Genomic DNA, 6082 nt, shown 5'->3' on the forward strand with positions numbered 1-6082 from the left:
GTATCCCTGCCAAGAAAACCCCATGGACAAAAAAACAACAACAGGTTAGACCATGCCCAGGCCTTCTTCAGCATTTGTTTGGATTTGTCTAATGACAATGAGCATCCATCCTGGGGTGTTCATTCATCTTCCTGTTAATCGTTTGCTCTGTCCATACTTTGCAGTGTATTTCTGTGTCACTTTCCTACCTGCAAAAAAATCAATTTTTAAAAAATGGAATAAAATTAAATATGGATTTGATCCACTAGGGCAACAGAGCGCTTTAATCCACTTCAGTTGTGTAAACCCAACTTCCCAGCATGTGCTTGAATTCCTCCCATAAAATATTGACCATTTAGTGGCGGCCAGTGGGTATTGCCCAGTTTTTGTCTAAGTGGGCTTGATCACAATGTGGGATAAATATATCAGAATTGAGTGCCAGAAGTGAGCCAGCAGTGAATCACACCATGCAAGTTGGAATTAACTCTTTATTAGGAAACACATGAGTGACACAGAAGCATCAGGCTGAATGAGCAGAGCAACTCATCTCTGGTAGGTCTTGCCCTCAAAAAGCAGTTGCTGAGACTGAAGGTCCCTGCCTTCCCACAGCTGCCTAAGTCTCCTCCTCTGCAGGGGTTCCCCCCCAAGCAATTGGAGACTGCGTCTGCACACAGCTAATCTCTCCTCCATCCTTTTCATGCCTCTTCTGGTTCTGGGAGACAAAGGAGCTTGTCTCTGCAGGAAGAGGAGACACCTGTGAATCTTCACCAGCCTGACTCATCTCTGCTTCTTGGTCTCTCTCCTCCCACCCTCCTTGCTTCAGCTTCTGCCTCTGATTCTGAACTTCTCTCTGCCACACACTCTCCCAGATCACTTAAGCCCTGTTACCTCTTCAGCTTCTGACACCTCCACTTCCCAGTCTTCTCCCTCTGACCTCTCAATTTTGTCCCATTCCCAGGGCTCTGAGCCTTCTTCTTCCCAAGCTGGTTCCTCCCGCCATTCCTCTGCATCCAGCCAGTCCATGACATTACGCATGTAGGGAATCCCTTATATGATTGCTTTAGCACAGCCCAAACTACTTATTACATGGTTTCCACAACAGAGTATTTAGATTGTTCAAACCACTTACGTTGAGAGAGATCAGAAAGAGGCAGCTGGTGGTGGCACATGATGGTGTTTAAGCCTTTCCTGTCCCTGTTTCCCTAATTACCCTGCAAATGGTTTCCCCTCCTGGCTTTTTAACGTGGGAAAACATAACTTTAAAATCCCATAAGAGGAGCAGAAAGCTGCTGGGGGGAGGATGTGATTTGGAGCAAGGAAGCAGCAGTTGGATTAAGTTATATGCTCCCTTGAATGCTTTCTCCCCCTGAAATGGATGTTTGCAGGCCCGTCTTACCCATAAAGGCTAGTGGCGCAGGGCACCAGGGCGCCAAGTTCTGGAGGGCGCCAGGCAAGAGTCCAGGGAACACCGAACGAGCGTGGTGAGTTAGCGAGGGTGTGTGCACCGCTCCTGCCGAGTGTCGGCTCAGTTTTTTCCCTTTTATCCTGTAGGCGCCGAATTCTGTGGGGCGCCTTGCTTGGTGTGCTGCCTGCCATGGCCACCGTGGCACAAAGCGACCAGCTGAGCCAGGAGACGCTGCATCCAGCCTCCGCCTCTTCCAGCCGCTGCCCGCTTCCTCCCTCCAGCCCTAAAAAAAGGTCAACAACTGTGGGAAGGGGGTCGCCAGAGGGATCTTTGCACCACGGCACCGGATATGCTTAAGACGGCCCTGGATGTTTGTCCTCTAAAGGGGCTGTGGGCTATAATTACATGTAGTAGTAGTAGAAGAAGAAGAGTTTGGATTTGATATCCCGCTTTATCACCACCCAAAGGAGTCTCAAAGTGGCTAACATTCTCCTTTCCCTTCCTCCCCCACAACAAACACTCTGTGAGGTGAGTGGGGCTGAGAGACTTCAGAGAAGTGTGACTGGCCCAAGGTCACCCAGCAGCTGCATGTGGAGGAGCGGAGACGCGAACCCGGTTCCCCAGATTACGAATCTACCGCTCTTAACCACTACACCACACTGGCTCTCATGTAGGTAGTTTGAGTCTTCGCCTACAAAAGGTACCCAAAGGTGGGTTGAATAGTGGGGTTGGTAAATGTAGGTGAATCTGTAAAGTGGCTGAAGCAATTGCACAAACATTTCATCAGCGCATGCCAATGTTTGCACAGGTCAACTCAGCCTCTACTCTTACATGCCAATTTGGCCTACACAAATCACTCAAGGATGGGTGTGTATCTGTGGTGGAACGAATTATAAACCTGAGGCTACGCAGAAGGATGGAAGTGGAATTATACCAGGAGAGCTAGCTCTTAAAATCTAATTTAGGAGCAGCAGAGTTGAAAAGTCATTTATATCCATACCGTTCCCACTGTTGTTGCACTAAAATCCTGTATGCACTGTTCTATGAAAGGTATGTTTATGACTCAACAGCAGTGATTTGGCATCATAAAGTCTGACTCAGCACTGGCCCCAAACTCAATGCATTGAGCATTCTCATCCTCCTATACGCAGATGATATGATTTTGCTTTCACAGAGAAGAATTGGTTTAAAGCAATTAAACTCCTGTATTGACTATCTGTCCAGAAAGAAATTGTGCATGAACTTTGACAAAAGCAAAATAATGGTTTTTGGGAATTCACGCAAGAGCTATAGCTGGGTATTTGGTGGGAAATTCAAATTCAACTATCTGGGAATTACATTCCATCATAGGCTTCTCTGGTTCACACACTGTGCAACAGCGGTGAATGCCAGTAAGATGTCTATGCAGGCCATAATGCGTTTTTTCATAACAAGAGGTAATTCGCATATCCCCTCTGCCCTCAAGGTCTTCAGCGCCAAAATCATAGCTCAATTGCTCTATGGTATTCCAGTCTGGCTGCCAGGGTTTACCCAGTTGGTAGAACGAGTGCAGGCAGTTTTCCTCTTCAAGATTTTTACTGTCCCATGCTGTGTACCCTATGCAGCCTTGTGTCTAGAGGGTGGTCAACACAAGGCAGAAACTGTCGCCAGGCGAGATTTCTTCTATGCTGGTTAAACATCTGCCTTACATCAGATAAAGATCCTCTCCTAAGTGAAGTTTTGTTAGACCCCTTTCGTTCCCCAGGGCTACAACAGTTTAACAAGAAGATACAGCAACTCGGGTTGTCAGTAGAACTTTTGCGAGCGATGTCCCTACCATCTGCCAAGGCTATAATAAAAACTAGGTTGTGAGATATTGAACGCCAAGAACTAACAGTAGCAGCAGAGAAAACATGTTCCCCTCTTTATTTTCAACTTTCTTGGGCACATGAAACTAACCACAATTACCTTGAAGTTCTGCTTAATCTTCAAGAAAGTAGGGCATTTTCACTGGCCAGGTTTAATTCAAATCCATCAAACCTCCTTTGGGGAAGATTCTCAGGCAGGGTGGAAGGAGAAAGAACTTGCCCAGGTAAAGACCACCTGGTGGAAACCCTTACACATATGGTTCTTAATTGTAAACTATATGCTGATCTCTGTCAGCAATTTCTAGATCAACTCTGTATCCCCAAATGGAAACCAGAGTTGGAGGTCATACATTTTCTATTACTGGGGAATGATCAGGAGCTCACCAAGTTAGTGACTAAATATCTCTGTTTGGTTTTTTGTCGTCGAAATGCACTGTAGACGTCTGATCTCCCTGGAGACCTAGAGATGTGAGGACAGACTGCTCTGCCTCCTTTTCTTTTAGCAAATGTTTTGTGCCACTGGGGAAGTGGTAATTCTGTATTGATTTGCTTTGGATGTTTGTATGTGATGCCAATAAAAGGTTTGATGATGATGTAAGAGGATGCTTGATCCAAAAATCACAGGTGCATTTGTAAACATTTCAGCGATCGCTTGGGAATCTGGATTACTACCATTCAGAGCTTACCACGATGCTTTGGCCACTTTAAATGTCACCATGCTCTCCTCCAGCTAACGTGGAGACCCCCCTCCCAATTTAAATAAAAAGTCCTCCCCCACCTACCCAACTGGATGTTGGCCCATATTATTTTGATGTATCTGCTCAACCTGACCGACTGCATTTCCTTACTGTGCCCCTCACCTAAATGTGGCTTTCCAGGAAAACTCACAAGGAGATTGGAAAACCTTATCAGCCTCAGCAGTGCCTTTTCTAGTATTGCCACATATACTTGCACTGATGCACAATTGCCAGACACACTTGTACATGCTGCTTTGAAGGAAACCCCAACCCACATGCTGTTTTGAAGAAAAACCCCAACCCACAACCGACCCACCTCCTTGGAATACCAGTAGCAGAATGGGAAAGGGGATGAATGAAGTTCTGACAGCTGAGAAAGGTGAAGGAAATCTGCTGTGGCGAAGCTGAACATGGATTTCCTCCGCACTTCTCTGCAGGAAGGAAAGGGAAAAACGTAGGGGGGAGTCATCCCTAACTATACACAGCTCAAAATGCGCTTCAGTTAGAATGCATGTAGTGACAGAAAACAGAGAAATGGAGGGAGTATGTGATGCAGCTGAAAAATCAACTTTCGTGCCTGGTCATCTGATAGAATTAAGACACCTATTACAACAGCCTTTAAAACTGCATTTCCATCTTCCATGTGTGCATTCCAGGAGCACAGAAGAGGCTCAAAAGCATTCTGAGAGGCATGTTTGAAATCTGTACGGAGCCCCATAGAGATGTGGTCAGAAGACAAGGAATGGAGGAGCTTGGGGAGTTGGAGGATCCCAACCCAGGGGAAGGTCCTAGCATGCTGGGGTGCAGAGATCAGGAACTGCAAGAGGAGCCTGATCCTGGGAAAGGCCCTGGCAGCTTGAGCAGCAAAGATTTGGATTCTGGGCAAGGACCAAGTGGGTTGTCTAGGGAACAGTCTGATATCTGAAGTGCTGCATCACCGCCAGTCAAGCGAGGACCCAGCCCTATTTGGGGAGCCACCAAGGGATAGACCTTGTTATGTACCGAAGTTCTCACCCTGGGCCAGCAGGGGGATACTGTAGATAGTTCAGGTCCACATATGCAAATAAGGGATCGAAAGTGACGTTCAGTGACTGGATAGTTACAGAAAGTTGTTACAGTTACGTTGTTCTGGAGCTCTATATAAGCAGGCTGGCTGAACCCTTCAGTTCAGTTCTGTTCTGGCCTCTGAATAAAGAAGAGCTGTTTGAAGAATCGCTGTGTCGTCTGATATGTTCACCCACAACTTAACAGACCTGATAGTGGGGACAAATAACTGTTTAGTTTGTCTCTGGGGTCTCAAGGCAAAGGACTTATTAGGGTTCTAAACAGAGACATGTTAGGAATGTGCATTCATGCCACGTACATCGTGAAGCCAGGCTGTTCTGTGTAAAGAACCTTTTCTCTCTAGTTTCCTATCGCCAAAGTTCGTCCTTGGGAGCATTAACTGTGCATGACGTGGGGGTAAGGAAATACAGTTTCATGGAGACTAGACTCTCAGATGATACGCTGGGTTTTGGTGTTGAGTTATACCATATCCTATTCAAGGTTGGTAGTGTAGAACTGAGTGGCAAAATTGCTGACTGGGGTGAGGCGATCTGAATGCATAGCATTGATTCTTGTATAACTGTACTGTCTACCAATTCATTTCTGGGTTAAATTCGAAGTACTGGTTTTAACCTATAAAGCCTTATGCCAGAACTGAGTCAGGGTTAATTCTTGATTAATAAAGTGTCTTCATGAACTACTGGAATCAATGGGGTTGCCATCCTGATATCCTGCCGACTACTAAATCGCAGCAGTCTAATTTGTCTCTGGCTATTAAAAGGAGAGCAAGGGAATAGTAACAATATTGGAAACTGGCATATGCTGCCACCTTATGGAAGACACTGTCATGTTGAGATAACTAAAAGATGAGTACCGGAAAATCTATTTCGCTCTTTGAGGAGAGTTCCATGTATGAAAAGGCGGATATTTTGAGGTCCCTTACAAAATCACATTTGTTGTATTCATGATAATTTTAACCCCCTTGCTTTTTATACGGAGTGGTTCATTTGGAGTTTTGAAGTGTGTGGTTGGTAATATGCTATGATATGAGGACTGCTTATCCCTTAGTT

The sequence above is a fragment of the Podarcis filfolensis genome (assembly GCF_964270895.1).
Source record: "Podarcis filfolensis genome assembly, chromosome: 10".
Taxonomy (NCBI): Eukaryota; Metazoa; Chordata; class Lepidosauria; order Squamata; family Lacertidae; genus Podarcis; species Podarcis filfolensis.